Here is a 9,061-nt window from a genome sequence, read left to right on the forward strand (position 1 = left end):
TCGTCCTGTCTGTAAGCAGTTCTAATTGGCATTGTGTCCACACAGGCGGTTACGCACCAAAGTGGAAAACTTGCAAAGCACAAGCTGGTTAGAAGCATCATCGCTCGTTATCTCCGAGGGAGACCCCGGGTTCGTGTTGTGGGAGGATCACCCCGGGGTTTGGAGAGGGTGGTGAGAGAGTGGGACGGTGTCCAAGCGATGAGCCCGTGGGCAGCTGCTGGAGGTGAAATGGGGATCAGGCCCCAGCTCAGCCCCCAGCCCCGTGATGCAGGGAACTGGGGTACAGCCTCTTGCTCTTGGAAACAAGGCGGGGTTTGGGCTGGTGTGGAAATAGCAAAGCGTCCTTTCCCCAGACACAAAGCACTTGGAGGAGGGAGAGGAGGGTCCTGCCCGAGGGGGCTGGCTCGGCTCTTCCCACGGGAGGTGTGCGCGCCGTCCCCGCGCCCACAGCCGCTGTGGTGTTTGGTTAACACTGTCACTGCACTGCCAGAATCTAACTCATTGCTTTGTAAAACATTGTCGGTGTAAAGACACTATAGAAATCACCTTATTCAGTTCTCTTCTATTATACCAGAGATTGAAAAAAAAAAAAAAAATAAAAAAAGAAGCAAAAGCATTATTCCACAGAAGCTTCGCATCTCTTGCAGGGCTGTCTATACGAAGGAGACAGCTGTGGTCTTTACCAGCCCTTGACAAGTGATTTTTTCAACAATCAGATGGGAGAACATGCTCTGTTAGACTTATAATTGATAATATACTACTGTTGAAATATGCCTGTCAGTTCTGCAGGTAGATAAAATTATATCATTGATATTTCATAACAGTTTTCACAGGCAGCATCTCAAACCACGTCTTCCCCCCGGCAGATAAAAGGTTAGACAGGAAAATGTGTCAGCAGGATCCGGCCGCCTGCCTCAGCGTGGGGGAGAGGAGAGGAGCCGGCGGCAGAGCTCAGGTCCCGGGCTGGGCTCTCCACGCACGGCACATCACTCGCGCGTTTGAAGCCTTTCCCAGGGCCCGGCAGAGATGCTCTGTGCTGGGGAAATGCAGCTGGGTATGAAAACGTCTGTATCGCGGAGGGGTTAAGCTAATGACTAGGGAAATTCAAATGATCTAACCCAAGTCACGATGCTGACTTTTTAAACGGAGAAGGCAATTAACTATTGGACACTTCAGAAAGTGCTGCGATTGATCCCTCCGTCCCCGGGAAGGTTTTGAACGTGAGCGCTGGCTTTGGGAAGATGTTGCACGAACATCTAGGCTGCGGAGCACACCTGCGTCATGGACCTCAAAGGGGGACGAGGGACGAGCCCAGCCAGAGGTGACAGGGGCCGTTGTGGCTCCGCTCACATCCTGCTCCCACGGCTGCCCACTCCCACGCGTCTCCCGCCAGAGTCGGCTGTGGCTAAACCCACGAGCCGGGTCCCGCAAAGCTCTTCAGCAGCGCTGGGGTGGCTGGTGTACGGCTGAGGGAGGGCATCTGGCTGCCTTGGAGATCGCAGGGCTGAAAAAGGGCTCCAGACCCCTCTGGAGCTAGGTGTCAGGGAGTCCCACAACCTCCAAAAATCCAGGAAACCCAAAAGCTTTTTGGATCTCTTTCTAACAAGTGTTCCCTGAAAAGAAAACTCAGGGCTGAGACAGGGAGGCAGCCTCAGGACTCACCACCACCACCGCTTTGCTTTACCTTCCCGGTCCCACTGCCAGCTTGGTGTCTGTCCAGTATCAGAGTACCGCCACATGAACTGGGTTAGGAGAAGGATCAGTTGCTCCGCTGTGATCTTGAGGATCCTACAAGGTGGTCCCTCTTTTGGGTCGCACAGGAAGGTCCTTGCCTTGTCCAAACCATGGGTGCATCTCCAGTCCCACATACATGCTGGTACTAGAGAGAGAGAACAGGTTTTATAGACCAGAGGTTGGAAACAGCTTGTGATACAGGAGAGATGGAAAAGAGGACTGCAGGGGTTGTCAGCGGGACTTTGTTGCGTCTGTTTGAGGAGACAGGGCTCCAGATCAAGAATTTGTAGGCAGGGAGGGGAGATGGTCCAACGCGTCTGCTGATTCAGTGTCCTGCAGATTAAAAATGAAAAAACTAAGAAATTTGAAAATGGAAAAAAAAAAAAAAAAAAAAGCAGTTCTAGAAGTATAAAGGAATAAATTGTTCTCTTTTTGCTACTGACCAGGTGGAAGGCAGCAGGTGAAGCACAAGGCAGGGACCTGGCCGGGCTCACGGCTCCTCTCTGCCAGCCTTGGCTCGGGGGAGGGACACGGCAGCCTCTGCCTTCTCAGTCCTCCCTTCTCTCTCTTCCCCTCTCTATTCCCTTCTTTCTTTCTCTCTTCTTTAGCGTAATACTCAAATCGATTGATTGCAGGAGCAGTTACGTGACAGTTTGGACACCCCTTTTATTGTGCCCCACGAATCGTGCCCTGCTCCGGCGGGGCTCAGCCGCCAGCCCCTCGCCGCAGCCCGGGGACACAGAGGGGGGTGCTTTGGCCAGAGGGTCTTTCATCCACGGCCTCACCCCTTTAAACCCCCAATTAACACCTTGCGCCCCGACACGGGCACCTGCCTGGCATTAGCACCCTCTGCACTAGGACTTCTCTCCCTTCGTTAGTGTTACTAACATTTGGAGTCACATTAAAGGCGTGTAGCTAATAGCGAGCTCTGAATTCTCTTCAGGGTTGGCTGCACTGAGTGAAATTAAGGTTCCCGACATCCCCATTCCCCTTCCCCTTTACTAATTAGCCCTCCCCAACCCTTAGAGGTTGACATTTAAAATGAACTCATCTAAAATGAGTATTTTCGTAACCAGGGTTTTCAGCGCTGCTAATAGGAGCGCAGAGGGGAAAAATAAAAAGCCTGACTGCGAGGGCGGCCAGGGAAGGTGCCGGGGAGAAGCCCCCGTCCCCACCCCTGCCCCGCGCTCGGGCAGCGCTGGCTGGAGCAGGGCAGGCACTGCTCCCACCCGCTCCCTCGAACTGATGCATCTAGGGGACTTTTTTTTTTTTTCCCGGCTCCCTGATGAAGGTCCCTTTCGTGAGAGGTTTCTCCCTTCAAGATACAAAAGCCAGTAAATTCTGGGCTAAGTCTGCAAATCCCTGGCTGACGTTTGTGACTTAACTTACTCTGCTGAGTAAAATGCAGAGTGTAAAGACGTGAATTTTAGCAGCGCTCTGTGACCAGGCTGCCAAGCTCTTAAACCCCCAATTTCCTGCCTTTTGATAGGTTTGAATCAGGATGGGTCTAATAATAATGATAGTTGGTACTTATATGCCACTTTATCTTAAAAGCACTGTACAAACATTAATTAATTATAGACACAGACAGTGTCTGCAAATGTATAGCTGCAGATGCACACGGCTTCAGAGCCACGCACAGCTTTTAGCCGGGAGTCTCACAGCGTGCAAGAGCACAAATTACATCTGCAGCAGCCCCTCTGTGGGCAGAGCTGCTTTGGTCTGGCATTACCTGCCGCGGGTGGCAGCTGCAAGGAGGTGGCCCCGAAAGGTGATTAAAGAGACAACCCGTGCACCGTGTCTGCCCGCCGGCACACCGCCGGCACAGCAGGACCGCGGCTCGGGCGAGTGCCCCTCCGGGTGCTGGCTCCAGGCTTTCTTCACACCAGTTTATTGACGTCTGCCCAGTTAAAAGGAGGCTGGTGGTAGGCAACGTGGTAGTGTACCTGGTGGCAGGTTCCTTTGTGCTCCAGCCTCTACGTGGCAAAGGGGTAAGTGTGATATCTTCCTACATCTCAGTCCCGGACCAGTAAAAGGCATCTGCTTCCTATGTCTGGCTAGAGAGGTGATAAGCTTTGATGTTTGCTCCTGGTTTGGGGCAATTTGCTCTGGCTGGGCAAAACAGGGAAGGAGTAACCAAGTCCTGCCCGGATTAGTAACCTCCATATGGTTCTGGGTGTCACTGTCTTTAGGGATGCTGTGATCCCTAAAATTTACAGGCGATGCAGAGATGAAAACTGCCCATCTACCTCTCCAAATTAAACCAAGCGCTCCAACACTGCATGGAAGCTTGCTGTTGGCAGTTAGAAACTGCAGCTGCACCAGCCCTCCTCTCCAAACAGATGCCGCCCGACTGGGATGTGATGGTGTATGCTGGGGATGCTCCACTCCTGCCTGGGAGGGAGGAGGGAGGGCGGCAGCAACCATGTAGGAAGGCAGGCTCTGTCTTCACAACCTTTCCCCATTTCTGACCACATGCTGGACATGCAAAAGATCCCTGTTTCCTTGGAAACAGGTTCTTTCTGCATGTGCTACAGTGAGTCAGGAAAGTTTGACTTCATCAAACCCCCATGGTGAAGAGAATAAGCTCCAGAGATGCTGTCCTAGGGATGGCAGCCTGATTGCTGCTTCTTTCCTTATTTACATCCCTTTAAGAAAAGGAAAAGGAAAAATCTCCCTCCTGCCCCTTGCAGAGGAGACCTCTCCTGATTCCTGGCGAGCCTTGTCGGCATCTGAGGGCAGAGGAAATCATTTCAATCACAGACACATCACTGGGCACCCCAAAAGCGCGCATCCCCTCTGCAAAGCTTGAGCTGCGAATGCTGCTCCCCCCCATGCAGCGGGAACCCGTGGGCAGCGCCGGGACGAGCCGCCTCGCTCGGTTCCTCCCCGTGGGCTTTCCAGTAACTTCAGCCTCGAGTCAGGCTTTGAGAGAAGAGACCCAGCGGCATCGGAAACGCCGTGGCCGTGGGGCCCCATCGCCAGCCTGGCCCTGCAGACGTCGCAGGCAGAGGCTGCTGCCGGCTCCGGGAGCGCGGCTGGGAAGGCTGGAGCGGGGGCACTGGCACAGGGATGTGCGCTGGGCCGACTTTTTTCAAGCCGAATTATCTCTGAGTCTTTCCAGGGGGGAGGTGGGGCAAGGGGAGAGGATCAGCCACACGGGTGTCTGTGTCTGAACAGCTCAGCGCCAAGGGGCCTCTTGGAAAGATGCCCTCGACTGCGGCGTGCGGCAGGTTTGCATTTAGCTCTCGCTTCGCCAGGTTTAACCCCTGGCACTGCACCAACCTGCCCAGGATGCGGCCGGGGGCAGCCCGGGGTGGTGCTGGGTGATGCTCCCGGTGCCGGAGGGGCGCAGAGTCCGGCCGTGGGCGCTGGGCACTGGGAAGGGGAAAGCACAGGGGCAGCCCGGTGGGGACAGCAAGGCTGGAGCTGAAGCGAAGCCCAAAGCCTGGCTCAGGGCGGGTATGTAGGTGTTTAACCCGGCGTATATAAGTGCTCCAGGCCTGCAGTTTAGAGAAACCTCATCAATATTTTAACTTGAGGAGAACGTAAGGGGCCAAACAAATATAGGTGTGGGCCTTTGGGACATCACTGTGATCATCCTGTTAGAGGAACGGCCTCGGCTCCGTGGTCCTCGGCTCCGTGGCGCCTGGGGGCACGTGGCTGTGGCCGGGCGGGGGAGCAGCCGATGTCGGCAGATCCCCCGTCCTGTCGCGACACGGGTCCCACCCGGCCCCGCCAGAGCTGCGGCCAGAGCCACCCGAGCGCCGCAGTGAAGGAGGCACAGAGGGGCTAGTTATTGCAGAAAAACACAAAAAAAAGCCCAAACCCAGTTATCGTCTGACAAGTTTTTCCATCAAAATTTTGGTTTTGAAGGGAGGGCAAACCGAGAAAAAAAGTCAAATGTTTCTAATGAGGGTTTTTTCCTCCTATTATTCAACCAGGATTTGCCAAACTTAATCCAGTGATCAAAGCCTTGAGTTTTGATCCAGAACGGGTGGGCAAATGTCATGAACATTTTTGCCATTCTCCTATGTTTGTTTTGACTGCCTCTACCTCTAAAGTCATGTTTGGATTTGAGAGTGAAATTTAATTTGATTATTTTTACAGCTAGAAAGCAATGAAGAATGAATAAATACTCTTTGCTGAACATTTCATTTGAAAAATACACTAAAAAACCCCTGAATTAATGATTCGGTGGTTGAGGCTGTGAATTTTGGTTAATCGTCATTTTAAAAGCCATCCTGGTATAATTTTGCAAGCTGAGGAATATCATAAAATGTTTCAGTTGTTTTGCTGTCATAACTATACAAGACAGACGCTGTCCAGATGCAGTTGTTCTGGTACACGGGTGCACCGTGCTGGTACAAATTGCTCTGGTTCCCAACCCGGCGCCGTGCCAGCGTAAGCGCGTCCATACCGCCGGATGGAAGGTTCACCACCGCGGCGGGTGCGCAGCCGGGGGGGGGGTTTTGGTGGAGCTGTCGCAGTGTTGACCAGGGAGATGGTTTAGACCGTCTGCATTTGCACATTAATGCGAGGCATTAATTACCCGGGTCTGCTTGGAACCTGCTCACCGTGGCTCTGTAAATGTTTGTGACAAAATTCAACACCCACAAAAATCTCCGGGTTCTTGGGAATTCAGACCTCGTTCCCGCAGATTTGCAGCGGGTTTGCTCAAGTCAGTGGCTGCCTTTCCAATGATCGGCCTCGGCTCACTGGCTGCGGGCTGCTCATGGCCTTATTTTGAAGAGAATCCGCTACCTTTTTTGAGCAAATATAGATGCAGTTTATGGAACTGATGCTCAGCCGATTCCTTTGGTTTCAGTATAAATCCCAGGAGAAATCAGCATTTTGCTTTAAAATCTTTGAGCTGCTCAAACAGAGGGACGGATGAAGAGAAATGTTTGCACAATCTCTTTGCAAATCAAATCTTTAACGCCGTGCATTGCTCTGGAGAGGCAGAGAGGAAAGATAATCCCAGATTTTGACTTTGAGCTTGCATGGCAAAGCTGTCCTTCATTGTAAAGTCAGTGGGAGTTTGTCCGGCAACAGAACCGGAGGATCTGGAGTCCTGAGACATCAAAACAAATTACACCGCAATCTTTTTCCCAGTCTGACTCCAGGAGGTTTCGTCTCGTGCCAAGCGCACGCAGAGCGTGAGCGTTTTGACATGTTCTCCTAATCCTGGGATTTATAAAGTGCTTAGCGACACACACAGAAGTGATTCATTACTGCAGCAGCCTCGTATGCAAAGCAGGGAGAGAGATCGGTCGCTGTCTGCCACGGCCCCTCACCTCTAACACCCCGGCGCTGGTGCTCGTGCAAAGCCGCCGCTTTTGGTGGTTGTTTCTGGGGGTGCTCGGGGTGTTGCCCAATGCAGAAGCTTCAGGGCCGCCGGTGCCTCCAGGTCTGGGCTCATCGCGGCCCCGTGCCCGCTCCTGCTCTGCATGGAAAAGGGAGGAACATCCCAGGAGCAACCCGGGGGGCCCAGCCTCATCCGTGTCACACGGGGTCCTGAGGTGCTACCAGCACTGCGTGGAAGCCGGGGCAGCGTTTCGCGTTTTCCTCTTTGCAAAACTACCGGTTCCTCAACATCTTGAAATTCCCCGAATGTCTCTAAATTTGAAATATAGGCCCCTTCCTAAAGCTTAGAAACGCTGCTGTCTTGCGCTGGAGGCTGATTCCACAGGTAGTGAATAAATTCTGGGGGTTTATGGGTTTGGGCTGTGGTTTAGAGGTACAGAGGTGCTGCTTGGTGTCTTTAGGACCTTAAATGCCTTCACAAAGCTGGTGTTTGGTACCCAGCCAGGGAGCTTCACACGGCAGGTGGCTTCTAGCCAGCCCATGGTGCAGGGAACCAGCGTAACGCGCGCTCATTATCTCTGCCTTGCTCAGAAAGGATACTGTGATTTTAATAACTTCTTGGATCCATTTTTTCCCTGGTAGCTCTTGTTGCCTTGGATACAGGCTCTGGAGAGGCTCAGCCCTGCTAAAGATGGTAGATCATTTAAATGGAATAGAAGATGAGGTGCGGATTTGCGAACTGCTTTTGCTCTCACGGAGAGCTGGCTGGGAGCGCTCCAGCAAAGCTGAGCTTCCTCGGGACACGCCAGTTTGTTACAAAGGGTGTTGCTCACGGGAACGTGACACGGGGCCTCCTTTTGCACAAGGTTAGGCGCAATGTTTGATGGGTCTGTGTGACAGTGCCAGTCTGGAAAAAACCAGAGCCCCGAGTGTGCCCCGGCACGCGGCATTGCGCCCGTTCCCAGGGCGCTGTGAGCAGGAGCCGAGCCGGACCCTGGCACCGCTGGTAGGGGGCTTCAGGGACCTCTGCTCCTTTGCCACCCTCTTCCTCCTCAACCACTGCCTCTGTCTTCACTCCCGACTTCCCAAGGTCCCGCAGGACCTGCAGGGTGGGTTGAAGGCCATCGGCTTTTTCAGCGTGTGTCCACGGCACTCCAGTTCTCCGGGGTGTTTTGATTCAAAGTGGGATTCCCACTTCCAGCACCCCCCTCATTCCCCTTCTCCCATCCCGCTTACACATTGCAGCTTATCTTCAGATAAGCCATGCAAATCAGAGACATTCTCATTTCATGCCGAGAGGTTACCCACCCCTAAAGGTCACCAAAGCTGTTAAAGAAAAACCATCGTGCCCAGGGCTTTGGACATCTAATTTGGCTTGCTTTGGTCAAATTTCACGCTGCTGTAGTTTTTGATTTATGCACTTTGAAAGTCTTTTGCTGTGCTGGAGAAAGCCCGCTCATGGTGCCTGTTGTAATCAAATAGCTGTAGCTTTTCTGAGATGCCTTTTCTTCTTTTAATGACTCTGGGGTGTCCATGCCCATCCTGATGATAAACAAACTAAATGAATTGCTTTTGCTTCCTGGTCCTCACCATAAACAGATTTGGATATGACGGCTGCCTGACAAATCATTAAGATCATTTGATCACTGTCAGGGTAAATCAGCCTGACTTGAGACAATGCACTAAACCTCCATTTGCTGTTGGGGTTACCAAGTACAAGATGATAATGACACTGTGCTCTTGGAAATTATTTCTTAATTGCTTTATAGTAGCTGGCGGAGATCATAGCCTTGCTGCGATAGGTGACATGACACGGCAGAGCTTCGGCTCTTCTGCCGTGAGTGCAGAGCCAGGGAGCTTCGGCCTTTCCAGTTTCCCCAGTTTCCCCAATTTCTGCCCGCGGATGTCCCTGTGCTGGGTTGAGTTGCTCACCCCTGTCTGTGCCAGCCCTGCCTATGACCCACGGCCTGTCGAAGGACTCCCCTGGTCCTGGGAGGCCTCCGGAGTCTCACCCTCTTTG

The sequence above is a fragment of the Tyto alba genome, unplaced genomic scaffold, assembly GCF_018691265.1.
Source record: "Tyto alba isolate M040663 unplaced genomic scaffold, T.alba_DEE_v4.0 Super-Scaffold_20, whole genome shotgun sequence".
NCBI lineage: Eukaryota > Metazoa > Chordata > Aves > Strigiformes > Tytonidae > Tyto > Tyto alba.